Below are 18,061 nucleotides of genomic sequence, written 5' to 3'. Positions count from 1 at the left end.
AGGCAATCAAATAAATGGCCTCCTATTTATTTACCCATTTATTTATGTATTTATTTATTGGTCTGTATCTCTGAAGCATCCTGAACAATACAGATGCTTAACATGCTTCAGAATCAGAAAATTTTTGTTTTCTTGTTGTTGTTTCATAGTGTTTATAAGGAAGAATGATTTAAGGGAATATTATAGAATTTAGATATTGTTACAAGGTATGGTATAAAACTATAAAAGACAAATATTAATGGCAAAGAAAACAGAGTTGGAGTTATAGTAATCTTGACTCGGTATAAATAAATTTAAAACAATGATATCTAGTATGACTAATGAGCCTTAAATTGAAATAAATGCATCCAGAAAACATTCAGGGAACATGAGAAAAGCTATGTCTTAAATAGGGTATATTCTCTTGCAAGGAAATAGAAATTTCTAAATGCAGCTTAATAAAGACAGAGTTTAACATAAAGGTAAAAGTGAAAATTCCATGGGCATTTCAAGACAGGAGGTGAGGGAAACCAGACTACAGGGAAAGGCATCACTCAGAATCCCCAAGTCTATTGTCCCCAGCTCTCTCATCAGGCAGTTAAGTGCCCACTATAGCCTGCTAGACAGGATTCCCATCTCCTTAGCTGTGGACCATTCTCTCCTGACCCCTCATGCCATGGCACTTCCACTATGGCCCAGGGCTCCAACTGAAGGACAATTTTAAAGAAAAACTTTGATAGGTAAAAACCACTAATGTGTATATACTACCTCCACCAACAAAAAGGAGAAAAGAAATAAATATTAACAGGCTAGCATTTTCCTACATTTCTAAAATTCAAATGAAAAAAAACAGAAAAATGCATGGTGGTGTAAGAGGCCTCCCCAAAGACAAAAATAAGGACACCCAAACAACTTCCTTGGTCAAATTTTTTCCTGATTTTTAACACATACAGAACATCTAAGTTCAATTTGAGATTACTGTAAATTGAAAATAAATGTTTAATAAATGCTTTTGAATTTAACAAAGGCTATTTGAATAACAGCTGAATTTAACACCTTCAACATGCACATTTTCAAATGGACAATTTTCTGACTAGGTAGAAATTATGAATACAAAACTTAGCCTATTATTTGCAAAAGTACTTACATGATATGCTGACAGTAAGATTTTAATTGTAGCTCAAGAAAAAAAATCTTGCTTAGTACAATTTACATTAGATTAAATTTTGTTAAATGAGGTCATAAAATATTAATTGTTAATTTAAAAAACACTGACTAATATCTTATGTCTTTCAAGTATATTTCTGGTATTCAACTATATGTATATTATATAGCCTACCTTACAAAGCTATATAAAAATGTTATTGGCTGTACTATTTTTCACTAAGTATAAAAACATTTCCTACTTATTTATCTTGCTTTGAATCTAAAAAGTATTTCCTATTTTCTGTGAAATTCTTAATGTCATGCTTTCAACAGAAGAGTAATTTTAAATTTACCAACTGATTTTAATCTTTGGTAGTCTATCTTTCCTTCATCTACAATTCCTTAAGTTTTATTTATCATCTACTTTGTAAAAAGCATCATACATACTTAGTAATGCAATTAGGTTTTGACTGGCTTTAATCAATGATTAAACTTCCATTTTACTCACCTTTTTTACAGTTCCCTAACAAATGAAGAAATACATACATGAATTGGTAAGTCCCTAGATAACTGAGGACTGATTACATTTCCTAATAACTTACTTGCTTTAATTGGTTCTCTTTGCTTCTATATTCACTTTATTGCAGCATCCTCCCTTAGCAGTCTTTCTCTGTCCACTTTGAAATGACAAGTTAATGTCAAGGGGAAAAAAACTAACATTTTGGTACATAATTAATCACAGACCCTTCTTGATATTCCTTCTTTAAATGAAATTAATTATAGAAATTAGGATTTTTCTAATTTCAAATTTTATGAAAATTTACTATCTCAGTAAAGAAATACTTAGTTGAAACACTGCTGACTAGTATGTAGACAACAGTGTAAGTATTTGATGGTTTTTAAACTATGTTCATTGCTGCTCTAAGTATAATATGAAAAGTTCTACAAATGTTATGATATGGAATTTATGTTCTAGCTTTCTTCAAAATATCTAGTACAAGCCCCATTTAAATTTTTCTTCTTACTTCTATGGAAAAAAACCCAAAATTTCATAACAAAATAGACTAACAATTGTTAATATACTGTTTTATATTAATATCTATTTGTATTAAATAAAAATAAAGAACAACACAAAAACTACTGTTTATTTAGAATTAACCACATTTTGCAAACTTTTTCACAAAAATAAATCTAGAAACTAAGCTCAGTTATAGTGCACTAATAAAAATTACTGCCTACAATTTTAGATCCTGAGGGGTGAGATCCTGTGAGTTAAGAACCAGAATATGTGACCAGAAGAGGAAAGCTACAGACTGGATTTTTAGGGTAACCAGACTCAGAGTTGGGAGGAGAGGACAAACCAGGAGCTAAGGACTAATGGGCCCTAAGATATGCATATTGAGACCTTTATGTACTGAGAAATCCAAAAACTAAAGGAGCCGTCAAAGGTCATTTTTTAGCAATAATTGACAACTATTCTTCAAAACTAAAGTCGATGGAAGAACAGAGGTAAGGATGAAGGAGAACTAGGAGAGGTCTTCAGAGTCAAATAGGAAAGCAGTACAATAGGAAATACTATATCCAAGAAAAGCAAAAGTCAAAACACTAGAACATAACAAAAGAATTGAAAATAACAAGATTCTTGGAAATATTATTCAAGAAAATGTTCTGTGATAATGAAGGGATTTATCCTTCAGCACTCAATATAGTGGCCTATTCACATGTAACTTTGGAGCACTTAAAATATGACAAGCATAACTAAGAAATTTAAAATTCATATTTCATTTTAATTAATTTTAATTTAAATACCCATTGGGGCACTGTATAAGACAGTGAACAAATATGAAGGTACAAATATGACTTGCTTATTCACATGGAGTATGTTTCATTGTTGTATGGTCTCCTTCAAGGACTCACACTGATGCATATCTGCCAGTTAAAAAACACATCTCCTTACTCTAAGCATATAATAGTAGCCATTCTTTCTTATTTCCTTGAATGGATATGTACACTTAGAATAAAATTTTGATATTAAGAGAATCTACAAGGTCAGAATATTAGATTGGTAAAATTTCCTGGGATCACAAAAATATCCCTTGTGCACCTCCCAATTTACATCTCCCAATTAACCCACTACCACCTAAGAGTAGGCATGGAAGTGATACTTATTGTGGATGTGGTCCTAAAAAAAGATGAATGAGTAGAGAATTGGGAATTGTTCAATGGAGTACTAGAATAGAAATGGAAAGAACTGATAGGAGACAGGATTTATGAGGCGCCATATTTGGAATATGTTGCAGGACCTTCTAAAATAAAAAGCTGGTTGGTAATAGATGGCAGCTTTCTTATATTCCACATACACTTGATGGAAGGTGCCCTAGAGAAGAACCTGGACTCTGCTAGAACCCATCTCTGCTAGAGATGTTGATCTGAATATTGATGAGAATTTATTTGTTTTTATTTCAGATTATGTGATGAGATTATAGATCTGATGATCCTGCTCTCTGCAGATGGCTTGAACTTTAAGAGAAGACATCTTAACTTTACGAATAAAAGAGAACACACTTGCAAGCTCCAGGTTGGGAATGGGGGAAGGTGTAGGAAATTGTTCCACATTATACACTCGCATTGAATATGAAACTAATTTCAAATAAGCTGAGAAGAGTAGGTGGACATCATCTGTGGTGAGTAGCCCTGTTGTTTTATCAATTCTAAAGTGGTGTCGGGCCCATAGCTGATACTCAGTAAGCATGAGGTAAATGCCAAACCATGGCTTCCCTAGAGTCAATTGGACACTGTTCTGAAAATGGTATTGTCAGGTTGGAAGAAAATGTCATTATTCATGCGGTCCGTCTGTTGTCGATTTCTGCATCTTCTGTAACCATGTGTGAGGATTAGGTAATGCAGCATGTTTGTGTTATCAGAAGTAGAACACAGACTTCTGGCAAGAACATGAGGTAGACACATTCCCCCCTACACTAGGTACCACTAAACATCCAGGGGGAGAAATACATATATATATAGGGACCACTCCAAGACACAAACAACGATATAATAATGAGTGCCTTGGGTTTTCTTTTTGCTTCATTTATCCCAAATTTGGAGCTAAAGAAGTGAGCCACCTAGAAGTGTTCATGGACAGATAAGAAAAGCCCAAACAAATACTTACTCTCTCTAGCCAAACAATGAAGAGTTTGCCAGGCTAGCAATATAGAAAACTTTTAGACAATAATTCCTCTACTCCAAACAAACACCATAGAAAATTAGGTGGCTTCACCCTTCCCACTGCCACCCATTGCAGCAAAGGCCAAGTGTAGTGTTTAGAATTCTTTTATGAAGTTATGGTGGACTTGTCCTTAAGATCCTATCAGCATGTTGGAGACCATGTGAGGAGCCAGAACTTCTACCCCCAGCAAGAAGAAATGAGGGGTGTCTCCTACCCCTACAGGGTTGGTGTCCCTGCAGAGGCCTACTGGACAATAAAGATGCTCATCACTGTCCAGTGGTATTAAGACCAGCTACACGGCAATATCAGTGAGGATCACCTAGGGAACCAGCATTCCCACCCTCACCCAGCAGTAACAAGGAATTAACACTCTGTCAACAGAAAGACCAATCTCATGTAGCCTTTCCCTCCATTTCTGTGCCAGATCAGTGTCAGAGAAAGCTAACTAAAAAGATTTAAATGATATCCAAGTTCTCAAAACATAACACAAAGACATCCAAACCTCTAGCAAAACTACATTTGAAGAAAGTGATAATATATAACTCTCCAATATCAGGAATGAAGCAAGGGATGTCTCTTTAGGTTGTGCAGACACCAAAAAATAATAAAGGTATCCTATGAACAACACCACCCAACTACCTTTTTTTGAAAAACACAACCTACTTCAATTCACTCACATGATTTACATATTCCTATAATATTAAGGAAATCAACTTTGTGATTAAAAATTCTCAAAAAAGAAACTTTCCAGGCCCATATGATTTCATAGAGATTTTACCAAATGTTTAAAGAAAAATTAACACCAATTTTACAATATCTTTTCCTGAATATAAGGTCAGAAAATAGTTCCCAATGCATTTTATGAAGCTAATATTTTCCTGATACCAAAGCCTGACAGAAATGATACAAAAAGCAGCTAACAAAAAAACTACAGACCAATATATCTCAAAGATATAGATGTAAAAATGTTCAACAGCATTTTAACAAAAAGAATTCAGTAACATAAGAGGAATTATGTAGCATGTCCAAGTGGGATTTATTCCAGGTTTGCAAAGGTAGTTTAGTCTTCAAAACTCAATCGATATAATCCCCAATGTGAAAAAGAAAAAGGAAAAAAACACATGATTATATCAACCATTGCAGAAAAGCATTTGATAAAGTTAAATCCTTCTTCATGCTAAAAACTTTTTGACTAAGAAAAATAGGAATATAAGGAAACTTCAACTGATAAATATCAACCAAAAACTTAGCACTAACCTTATGCCTAATTGTGAAAGACTGAATACTTTCTCCATAAAATTGAGAATAAGATAAGGAAGTCTGTTTTTCACAGCTCTTGCTCAAAATAGTGCTTTCATTGGAAGGTTAATAAACTAGAAAAAGAAATGAAAATCATACAGATGAGCCTCTTTACAGGTGTCCCTATTTATAGATGAGCTGAAGAACTATTGGTACAGAGAAGATACCAAAGTCAGCTACACAAAAACTTTTACATCTAATTAGTGAATTCAATGAGTTGGCATAATACAAGGTAAATATATGAAACTTAATTATATATTTTTTTAAAACATCATTTTTTTTTTGGTACCGGGGATTGCACTCAGGACCTTGCTCTTGTGAGGCAGGCAGCAGAATTACTGAGCTAAATCCCCAGCCCTTAAAACATCATTTTTATTGTTTCTTGGTTTGTTGATTTACTTGTTATTAGCATCTGCTCTTTTTTCTTTTTTTTTCTTTTTTTGTGTGTGGTACTGGGAATCAAACTCAGGATCTTGGATTTGTGAGGCAGGCACGGTGCCACTGAGCTAAATCCCTGGCCAATAAAACTTAATTATATTTTTATATATTAACAGTGTACACATGGGCAAAAGCTTAACAATATAACTACACACATATAAATAGATATTTATATATCCATGTGCAAGTATTATATGTATACTTATATACATGTGAAATGTGCAGAATGTCTACATTAACCATACAACTTGAAATACAATTACAAATATATATTTATATATATAAGTATGCAAATATGTACAGAATGTCTATACTATAACTACACAACACTGATGAAAGAAATAAAAAGGATTTAAATAGATTGAAAGACACACCAGAGTCAAGTAGACACACCAAGTCAGATTGAAAGACACACCAGAGTCAAGTAGACACACCAAGTCAGTAGCTGTCAAAATTTTCAAGATTTTTCATAGATATTGACAAGATTATTCTATTTTCATATGGAAAGGCAAAAGATTAGCTAAAATAATTTTATAAAAAGAATAAAGTGGGAGAGATGAGTCTACACAATTTTAAGAATTACTATACAACTATAGATTATACTATTTTTTTTTTTTTTTGGTACCAGGGATTGAACTCGGGTCCTTATGCTTGTGCAGCAGGTGGCGAAACCACTGAGCTAAATCCCCAGCCCCCGGATTATACTATTTTTATATGGAAAGGCAAAAGATTAGCTAAAATAATTTTATAAAAAGAATAAAGTGGGAGAGATGAGTCTACACAATTTTAAGAATTACTGTACAACTATAGTAATCAAGAGTGTGTAGTGTTGGTGGAAATATAAACACCACATCAACAAAACAGAATCAAGAAACCTGAAATAGGCCCACACAAATATACCAACTGATTTTTGGGAAAGTTGTCAACAAAATTCAATAAAGATAACCTTTTCAACACATGGTGCTGGAGTAATTGGATATCCATAGGCAAAAAAGATGAACCTTGTTCTAAGTCTCACACTTTATATAAAAATTAACCAAAAACAGATCATGGAGCTAAATATAAAATATAAAGCTATAGCATTTTAGAAAAAACCATAAGAGAACATCTTTGATCTACACTTAGGCAAAATGCTTTTAAATTTTACATTAAAAGCACTACCTTTAAAAGGATAATCAATAAACTATATTAAATTTTAAAACTTTTGCTTTGCAAAAGTCCCTAATAAAAGGATGAATAGGGCCAGGGATTTAGCTCAGCAGCACCGCGCCTGCCTTGCAAGTGCAAAGTCTTGAGTTCGATCCCCAGTACTAAAACAAAAGAAAACAAAAAAGATGAATAGATGACCTATAGAATGGGAGGAAATATTTGCAATTCACATATCTGACAAAGGACTAGAATTAGGAAAATATAAACGATCTCACAACTTAACCACAAGAAAGCAAACCATCTAATTAGGACACCTGCAAAAGATATAAAGAAACATTTCACCAAAGAAAATATACAGAGATCAATAAATATTTAGAAAGATATTCAAAATCATTAGCCATTAGGTAAATGGAAATTAAAACCACTACACCCATAACAAAGTCATTAAAATAAAAAAGTACTGGCAACACCACATGCTAGTAAGGATATGAACATCTGACTCACTCACACATTGCTAAAAGGAGTGTAAAATACTTATAGCCACTCTGGTAGTTTGGCAATTTCTTTATCAGTTGCATTTCTAGAAATTTATCCCTAAAAATGTAAGGGTGATGTTTACTGACAAACTTGTATCCTAAGGCTTATGGTGATTTTACTCATAATAGTAAAAGAGTAGAAACAATCCAGGGGTCTTTCTGTAAGTGGGTGCTTAAACACAGTGGTCCATCCATACCATGAAATACAACTCAGCAGTGACAAGGAAGGAACCATGGACACACAGAACAACCTAGACAAATCTCCAGAGATTTATACTGAGTGGAAAATAATATTTTGAAATCACAAAATTATAGAAACAGAAAGTACACTGAAGATTGACACAGAGGGGGGTAGAAGTGGGTGATTATAAAAGAGGTCTTTGTGTTGGCAGAAATATCTTGTATCTTGACAGTGTCAATGTCATTACCCTTTTTTGGATATTGTAGTATCGTTTTACATGCTATCCTTTGCTGGGAATCAGGTAAAGGATAGATGAGATCACTGTATTATTTCTTGCAACTAAATATGGATTTACAATCAATTGAAGCAATTTTAATAACAGAACTAACAGAGCAAATGTAGAGCACAGGGACTGTTCTGGGTCAGAACAGAGAACAGAGCTTTCTCGAAATGGAGTTCTGGGGCAGTGTTTGATAGCTGCGTATATTTAAAGGTATATCACCAGAAAAAAGAAGAAAAGACCTTTTTGCTTTAAAAGATAAAACTGGAAGAAAGTTACAATGTTAGAAAATCAGATTAAGGCTCAATGTAGAGAAAGAGCTTTTCAGTAGTAAACTAAGGGATGTACACCAGGATGAGTTGCCTGGAGCAGTGAGCTTCCATCTAGATGTGTTCAAGGAGAACGAATATTGCAAAAGTCATGACTGCGTTTGGAAGAGGTTGGTCCCCGTCAGGGAATCTCAGATTCAAATGTCAACAGAAGCTAGACAATGAGCATGCATTACTACCACATGCTGGGACAGAAGATAAAGAGGGCTGGGGACAGCGGGGTGGTGGAGCACTGAAGAGGATATCTGCCTCTCCGCTCTGGGTGTCACTTTTAGAAATACTGACCTGATGTGGCTAAATCCCCAGGTGTTTCAAGACAAGCTGGAAATCCACCTTTTTAAATGAATTCACCAATAATTAAAATATACTTATTAGATTGTATATCAAGTTCAAATACTATTAGATCTAAAATTATGTAGTAAAAATAACTTGCCTGAATTTTATTCCGTTGTTTAATGTTAGCACTTTAAATGAATAATGAAAAGCAGCTTCTATCTTTGCATCCTTGAATTTTAATTTCTAAGACATTTTATATTGATAAGCTATCATAAGTTGGTTCCATGATAATATCTTAAGAGTGTATATCTCATTTGCTGCAGTTTGTATTTGATATCAAGGTTGCAGTTAGAGCAATCTCTTTCTGCTAAACCTTGCATATAATGTGCCACCTTATACCCTCTTTGGAGCTTCAGTTTAAGAGAACTTCAATTTTCCTGCTGAATGTATCATCTTTACCATCAATGCAGATAAATAATGATACATTATGCTTCACTGTTCATATGCACTTCATAAGAATACGTCTTTTCCTGACATGATTAGAACTTTCTTGAGGGAACATATAAAGTCCTAAATTTTGTCTTTCTGCCCTCAGTCTTGGTTGCCACAATTTAGATCTTATAGAACATGCTCAAAAATGGATGGATCACAAAGGTTTATTCACCACCAGACTCCATGTCAAATAAAACAAGTGAATATATTCCTAGACTAAAAAGGAAAACTGGGACTAGTGAGCTGGAAGATTGATTTGGCCCTACATTTTGGACTCCTACTATCAGCACCATCGCAAATTCCCAGTCCATCAGCAAGCCTTTGCCTCCTGAATTTTCAACACCAGTCCTGTTTCCCTGGCAATCGTTTGGAGCTCTCCAACAGACCTGGTTGAGGATATCCATCCATTGCTTTCAAATCCAAAAAGAAATAAAGAAATAATCACGCGGTCGCTGTGTTGCAGAGACACTGTGGCCTTGGCACAATTTGCATTATAGGGCAATTTAGACGGCATTGATCAGCCCCCACAGGAGATCCAACACACATATTCTTACTTTTCTTTATTTCAATTTCACGGAAATGTTATGGTACGGTGCCTAGCATGTCGAGGGTCATTGGAAGGTTCTGTGGCAAACAGTTTCTATAAATCAGGTGGAATAATTGAAAATATGGCAAGGAGCTGCTGACAACAGAGAAAAATAGTAATCCCCAAGCTAATAAGATCTTCAATTTCTCACTTATCCATCAGGTAGAGATTTTGAGCTGTGAAAATAATGTGGTGCTCAAAGAACATAAAATTACCAGAACTCAAATAACTTTATGCTACAAAGGAAAACACACACACACACACACACACACACACACACACACGCACACCTCCTTTGCCCATCAAATAAAATGAAAAAAATTTAAAAGGCTACCTACAGGTCTTTGATAATCAAATATAGTACTTTTATAACAGGTAGCAAAAGATAAATGTTCAGCATAATTGATGTCTAGAGAAGCTTTGTCAGTATCTCTTAAGGCAGAAGAAAGGAACTTGGATGTACTCACTACTCAATGTAAACATGAATCCAAACATCACATAAATATGTACAAATATTACATTGATAAAAATGTTTACAACTTACTTTTAAGAATTTTTAGTTCCACAAGAAAGAGTGAAAATCAAAACTGTTTCAGCATTGCCTGTATGTGGAGAGGAAAGAGGTAATAACTATAGTCTTGTGCCGTGGGCCCCGGGCCTCACACAAGCCCTGACTTTCAAGACAGCAGTGTTTCCTGCTTCCACATCTGCTTAAATTGTGATTTGCATTCCCTCCCAGGAGGCCTCAATGCCTTTAACTTTCCCTTGCTCCTATCAAACTTCACATTTAGTACATTCTTTGCTCAAACTGTTGTTTCTTTTTCCTTCACCATGAATGTGGTAAGTTATTTGGCGTTCTTGAATGTGTTGTTTTGTAGAAAGAAACAGCACAGAAAACCAAAAAGGCCCGTGTGCTACTGACTGTTTCAGCTTCCAAATTCACTTCTGAGGATACAAGCTGCCCTGGGAATGGTTGACCAGAATTCCTTGGGCTCAATACTAGAACAGGCTCCTAAGGTCTTGAAATGCCACAGAGCAGTACAAAAGAGCGAGATACGCTCCCTAGTATTTCATGTCACGTTTTAGTCCTGAAAGAACAAAGGGTACCAAATGATAGACAACTTCCTTCAAAGTGTAGTTTCTGTGCTTTCAGTGTTAGAGCAGCAGAGACAATGTGTGACCTGGGCTTTTGATTTTTTTTTTTCAATCTACCACAAAAAAGGAAGTCAATTTATTGTTTACCAGAATTTCTGGACCACCTCTTTCACTGACCACCTCCTTCACTGACCACCTCCTTCTGTCCTTTGCTCCTCAAAAACAACCAGGTAAACTTTTAAAATGAATTAGACAGGGAAGCTTCTCTAGTCAGACTATAAAGGCTCAGCCCTCCAGTTAGGAGGAGAGCCACATCTTATACTGTCTCTGCTCCCACCTACACCTTAGGGTGCTAACCTTGTCTGCTGCTGCTCCTTCTCTCCCTCCTTCCTTCTACTCCAGCCACAGCAGTCCCTAGAATGTCAGACAGGCTCTTAAAGGTATTATTCTAGAAGGAAGAAAAAAATTATTTTAACAAAATAATTGTAATTCACAATAACTAAAGAGTCAAAACTTGCATATTTTCTGAATTCTAACTCATGGAGTTCTCCCTCACCTTGGGATGCATGGAGAACCTTCAATATTTGTAGAATAAGGTGAGCTGTGAAGTTTTAGGTGAATTCAAGTTGAAAAATGAATGGAGCTTGTACAAAGTGGAGAGCATTTTAATTGGCTTCATCTAGGACTTCAGAGCTGCCTTCACTGTCACACCTACTGCCACCCTCATAGCTGAAACATAGGCACTAGAAATTTAGAGCAGTATCAGACCACGCTCTAGAACCTTGACTCACAATCACAATTCTGCTTGGAGTGGATATCAGGTAGTCTTAACTCCTTCCTGGATGTAGAGATTTGAGGGACGTTTACCCCTGATTCATGCTTGCTAATCTCCTAGAGATGCATTTTGCCCTTGTTGTCTAATCTCCTTGCTCTCTGCATCTCTTGACTTTGCAGATTCATTCCTCCAGCGTGTCCCTTGAGCTTTGTCTGATGGTTCAAATCCAGTCAATGTGGGAGATCCAGACAGAGGTGTGTTGCTTTGATCTGTTCAGAAATACATATTCACCACCTGTGGCAAATGCTGCCAGCAGACAGACTCCAATGTCACCTCCTTCAAAGGCTGCCACAGCTCCAAAGTGCTCTCTGTCCCGTAGTCACATCCCCTTTGGGACAGCCTCAATCACTGATGGCCAAAGGGTGGACTCTCAAAGGAGCAGTATGTGCTCCAGAGCTCCCTGCCAACTGGCCAAAGCCATGCCAATCCAGCTTCTCCCTCTGCCTAACCTGTTCCCACTTCTTTTTTTAATGGGTGCTGACAGGTCTCCCACCACCTCAGCAGCTATTATGTATAGTAGCTGCCCTCTTCCTATGGTGCCTTGCCCCCTCCCCTGTGTGACATCATGCCAAGATGGTTGCTCCCACCAAAGAACAAACCCTTCTTCCCAGTATGCCCCTGTTCCCGCCTAGAGAGTAACCCAATACTCGCTCACCTCCTACCACCTAGTGACATCACCAGCTCCTCCATTCCCTAGTCACTACCTCACTCAACCCCACCTCAGCCCCTACAAACCCCACCCCAGTCTCTATAAAAGACTCTCCCTGCCCTGGCCATATTGCTTTTGTTTCTCCTTTGTTCAGAGACAGCCCGGCAGGTCTATTCCCCTAATAAAGGCTTGTTGTGGCCTGGTCTGGTCTTGGTCTTCGGCCCTTATACCTGACAGGTGCTGATTCCTAATACACATTTTGTCTCTCCAAATACCATGTCACGATCTACTCTGGAGAACTCATCTGACAATAAACTCCAACCATCCTAATTAACAGAAATGTTCAAATTTGAAGAGAGAACAGCAAAATATATGTGAGCAAAATCATATGACAGATCTATCACTGAAGCAAAGCTAAGAATAATGATGAGTCCCCACTGTATTATCTGTTCTTAATATCAGGTAATAAAAAAAGAAAAGCTACTTTGCTTTCTTAAGCCTTTAAGCCAAAATCTCTTCTAACTCAACCTTTAGAAAATCTTCCTTCATTTTAGGTTGACAAAAAGTAAAATCAATTACCAGAGCATAGTTTGGTTCTGAATGAGCACCTGGTAGACCTGAACTTATGGCAACATAGAATTTAAAAGGATTTCATTCCGAAATTTGTATATTAACAACATCCATTTGTCAGAAACTCACTTTCAAATATATAACCTTCAGGTTTAGAACATTTTAGGGTAAAATGGGTACATTTTATTTTAGGATACAGTGAGTTTTCTTTAAATATTTCTGTTGCTGGTTTAATCATTCACCCCTACTTTGTTGGGATATTTATTTACTTTATTCGAGGTAAAACCATCTTTAATGCCATGCAGTTAATACTGAAGAGACACCTGAGCTGCATCTAAACCCATCCATAGGCATTGCTTTCTCTTTGCCTGAGGGTGACTATAGTTGGCACTTTCCAAATCCCCTCCAGCCACCACAGGATCCTCTGAGTGGCTGATTTCCATGACAAGCCCATTTGGCTTGGCCCCTTATGAGCAGTTCTGAATTCCAAAGGCTGCTTGTTTGAAAATTCATGAGCTCCTCAATGATGCAGTTCCTTTTTTGGCTGCCCCATTGCTCAGTTAGTTCAGACAACAAGCCGCTTGGGAATGGATAATTTTTCCTTTTAGCTGCCAAAACCTACACGGGGGGGGAGGGGGGGTGTATTTTACTGCTATTGTGGAATTTTCAGAAGTTTGGAAAACAGAGGATTTTATTTTTTGTTTTGTTTTGATATAGAACGTTTTGACAATGGCTTTGGCACTGATACAAAAATCTCCATGCTTGTAAACCAGAATAACATTTGCAGCCATCTGGCTTCCATGTAGCACCCTCTGAGTAGGACAGATAGAAAAACAGTTAGCAACTAGGAGGTCTAAAGTGGCTTTCCCATTAGTTTCTGACCTGAACTACCCCATGACAAAGCCACGAGGCAATGAAGGAGTGGCTGATTCTTCATTAACACACGTAATAAAAAATTATCCCTGACACTTCCTTAATTTCTTAATTTCTCATTCTCCCTCCACTACCATCACTATCATCCACCCAGATTTCTAAGCTCAAGTTTTTCCTAAATTTTACATCTTCCATCTTAAAAAACTATAAAATCTACTAAACAATCCACTCTCCGCCTAGACAGGCTGATTACTCTTCCTTTTTACCCAGTTGTTTTTTGGGGGTTTTTTTTGGTACCGGGGATAGAACTCGGGACCTTGTATTCACAAGGCAGGTGGTGGAACCACTGAGCTAAATTCCCAGCACCTGAGTAGTCTTCCTTTTGACTGTACTAGGGCTGGATCTATACAGGAAAACTTTAAAACAATGTAACAAAAATCCCTGTCTTACATTGTCAAGGCTTGGTCTTTACAGGATAAACACTAGATATTTTAATAGGTTACTTTTAAATAAAACAAAAGAAATTTTTATTCTAAAAACTGAAAAGATATAGTTCTCTTAAATCAGAAACTATGCCTTTTGACCTCTTTAAAATTATTCAGTTATTATAATAATCATCTACACATATCAAGAAATATCCATTGCACCTCCAGCTTGGTCTACTGTCAATTTCCAGTTCAGTAACAGAAGGACAAAATTACACCCAGTGTCCCAGAAACAAATTTGGAAAGCTTGTGCTGAGATGAAAAAGTATAAGTGAGATAGTTCAAGAAGAGGTTTCTATTTTTCCCCATTAAACTTACCCCACCTGAATCCTTTCCTGCCTGTCAAAAAAACATGATCTACTAGTAATGGAGAAAAGAAGCTCTGTGTTGTCATTTATTTTGCACTTTTTACATAAAGTAACATTTTTTTACCTAAGTCTTTCAGTGATTTCTCACTTAAACTGTCAAGTTCAGAAAATCCAAGCTAGAAGAAATCAGACAGGAATCTTCTCCAATAAATTAGCATGTTGAAGGAAGATGATGTAAATAGTAGAGTCCTTGGCAACATGAGTTTCCCCTATGCTCCAGCACGTTCTCCAGCGCAGCTAAGATATTAACAAGTGATGGTTTCATGCACTTGGGCTGGTGATTTACGAAGTTGCCTCCTGATTTAATAGAGTGTTAGAAAGGATTGTTGTTATACCAACTAAAAAGAATCATAAAATGGTAATGAATGTTATGAAACTTCATGAATATTTCATCTGAAGACAGGCTATCAGATTTATTTTAAGGTTAAAGAACACATAGACCATAAATCAGGCCCACAGTGTAGCTGCTTGAAGTTCATAGTTGGTGAGAACTATTTACATGTTAGGCAAGGCTATCTGTGGGTGTTTATTCAGTCACATATTAGAATCCAGCTAAGAAAAAGGTAAAAAATCAGTTTTAAAATAAATCACTTTTAAAAGGATCATCAAAGGTTTCTAGGGAAGATTAGAAGTATTTTGGAAACAAAATTGGCTTTGTTGAAATTTTCTCATTGACATTATTAAAGATTCAAAACTGTAATCAATATTCAGTAAAAAAGATATTAGAAAGCTATTATGTCACTATAAAATGAAATGATAAGCATAAGCTTATCCTTTGCCTATGAATCCCACATATAACCATCACTTATATTACATTTTTAATATATTACCACTTTTAAGGCAATTTTTCATTTGGAATATTTATAGACAGCTTAAAATTCACTACTTATTTTGTTAGATAGGTATGTTTTATTTCTTCAACAGACCTTAGAAAAATTATTCTTCCCCAATCTACATTAATAATATAGAAATTAAATTCTGTTCAGTGTTTATGTCTCCCAGCTTGGCAGCTAGCTGAGACCAACCCCCTTAATTCCATTGATTAAATTTCTCTCCTTTTTTATGATTGCCAAAGAGTAACTTGTATTATTTAAATGTGGAGATAACGTTTTACCAAATTATTTGCTAATCTGTCAGTGGGAATTGAAATTTAAATGTTCATTCATTTATTTGGTTGGTCACTCAGAAGCATTTTGAGTTCACCATGTGCCATCTACCTTGCTAGGGGATGGGGACAGAATGGTGAATGAGTATGACATAGTCTCCATCCTATAAAACATTTTCTTCAAAAGAGAGCATAAGTAAGTAATAAAACTGTGACAGCTGACATCTGGAGATATGTGAGCAGATGGGGGGTGGGATTTGCCACAGAGGTTAAGGGTCAAGGCTGGCATCTGGATAAAAACATGTCTGAGGTCAAAGCTACCTCAATGATGAGTAAAATCATGGAAAGCGAGATGCAAAGGGAATTTCTATTTTCAGTGTTTTGAGGACCCAGCCATACCTCCCCTAGGTATATTCTTGAAAGAGCTAAAGTCATCATATTATAGTGATATATGGATGCCCATGTTTATAGCCTAGCAACTCACAATAGCTAAATTATGGAAATGGCCTATCTGCCCAGCAACAGATGAATGGATTGTGACTGTGGTATATATACACAATGGAGTACTACTCACCAATAAAGAATGCAGAGGACCATAATATTGATTTTGCCCAAGACAGGTTGTAAAGAGTTAACTCCACAGTTGGCTTGTTTATAGAATTTGAGTCTGGCTGAAGTCTATGTGCCGAGGTCAGAGTAACTCACACCCAAATTCTGTTCCCACAACTAAAGCCTTCAGACTAGAAGGACAATGTTCTAATTACAATCATATATTTTGTCTCTTCTGTTCCTAATTTGAGAATGCTTTGTCTTGTCCTTGATGAGCCTTGTTTACATTAATTTCCATAGAAACCACATGTCACCTTTACCCCAATTGATTGCCAATAAAAGTCAGTCCCTGGGACTGTCCAGGGCCTTTGTCAGTTGCACCAGCATTAGTCACCCTAGCACCCTGCTTTCTCTCTCCTACTTTTGTCTCTTAGTGTATTTTTTTTCTAAGGCCTGTGGCACACACGAGGCAGGTTGGGACCAGAGACTCACTGCAGGCGACTCTGGCAAAAGAAGGATAAATTTGAATCATTTGTAGGAAAATGTATCGATCTGAGACCATAGTACTAAGTGAAATAAGTCAGGCACAGGTTAAATATCTCATGGTTTCTCTAAGAGAGACTAAAACAGAAATAATTTAAAGAGTAAAGCTGAAAAAAAATACGCTAAGAAACAGAGAGGTAGACACTGTAGAAATCTGGAGGGGATCTGAGGAAGGAGGGAGAGGGGAGAGAAGTAAAAATGATCCGGATGTGATATGTATATGTATTAATCCCTCAAGTTGAATGTAATTACTATGTATCAGAAACATATACTAATAAAAACTTTTGAAGAAAAAAGAAAATAAGGTGCAGACCAACAGGAAAAAACCCTACATGATCATCAGAGAAGCTAAGAGAGGTTTGTAATGGTCAAATTGTATTGAATATACATTATTGGATGTAAAGAAAAAGAGAAACAAAGACATAGGATGCCTACGAGTCCTTCGAGGAGCTTGAATTCCTCCTCAGGGCAACGAACTTTACTGCAGGGCTTTCAGTTGTATAGTGATAAAACTAGATTCTCATTTTATCTTGTTTAAAATTTCATTTCTTATTTGGGAGAAAAATCATTGAATATATCTATCCTTTACACTTAAATGAAAGTCAAGTATTTGATCAGATGTTATAAGTCAACAAGTGATGAGTTTGGAGTGGATTTTACAGCGAATAGAGCAAAATCAGATCATTTATAGAAAATATTGAACATCTGCAATGCTATTGAATGAAGTAAAAGAGAGTGACCAAATAAATATACTGTACCTCTCTAAAATTAGTCAGATTGGAGTTCAGTATGCAGAAGAAGCTCCTAACAAGAAGGGAGCTATTTCACAGTTAGGTCATGGGATCTTTCTATGAAGTTCTTAAAAGTAAAAATTATTCTTCATTTTAAAGAAGAAATGTGGCTTACATTCTAAAGAAATCATTTCCCTGAAATCATTTTCAGCATCTCATCCTGCTCAGTGCCTATCAATGCAGTATTAGGATAATGATTAATGTTGATTAAGAAGGCACAATGTACCAGCTCCTGTCTTAACTCTTTTAAATGGATTAGTTTATCTCCTCCTCATTTTAAA

The 18,061-nt window shown here is 36.1% G+C and overlaps 1 long non-coding RNA gene across 1 annotated transcript in view; it reads right to left on the bottom strand.

Annotated features, from left to right (window-relative positions):
• LOC110346355 (uncharacterized) overlaps positions 1–18,061 on the bottom strand; it is a 355,871-nt gene that overhangs the window by 140,430 nt on the left and 197,380 nt on the right. The gene's annotated exons all lie outside the window — the stretch shown is intronic.

Source organism: Heterocephalus glaber, unplaced genomic scaffold, assembly GCF_053883595.1.
Source record: "Heterocephalus glaber isolate CG9 unplaced genomic scaffold, H.glaber_assembly_v1.0 deba00000347, whole genome shotgun sequence".
In the NCBI taxonomy this organism is placed as follows: Eukaryota; Metazoa; Chordata; class Mammalia; order Rodentia; family Bathyergidae; genus Heterocephalus; species Heterocephalus glaber.
This window is presented reverse-complemented; position numbering and strand designations above follow the sequence as displayed.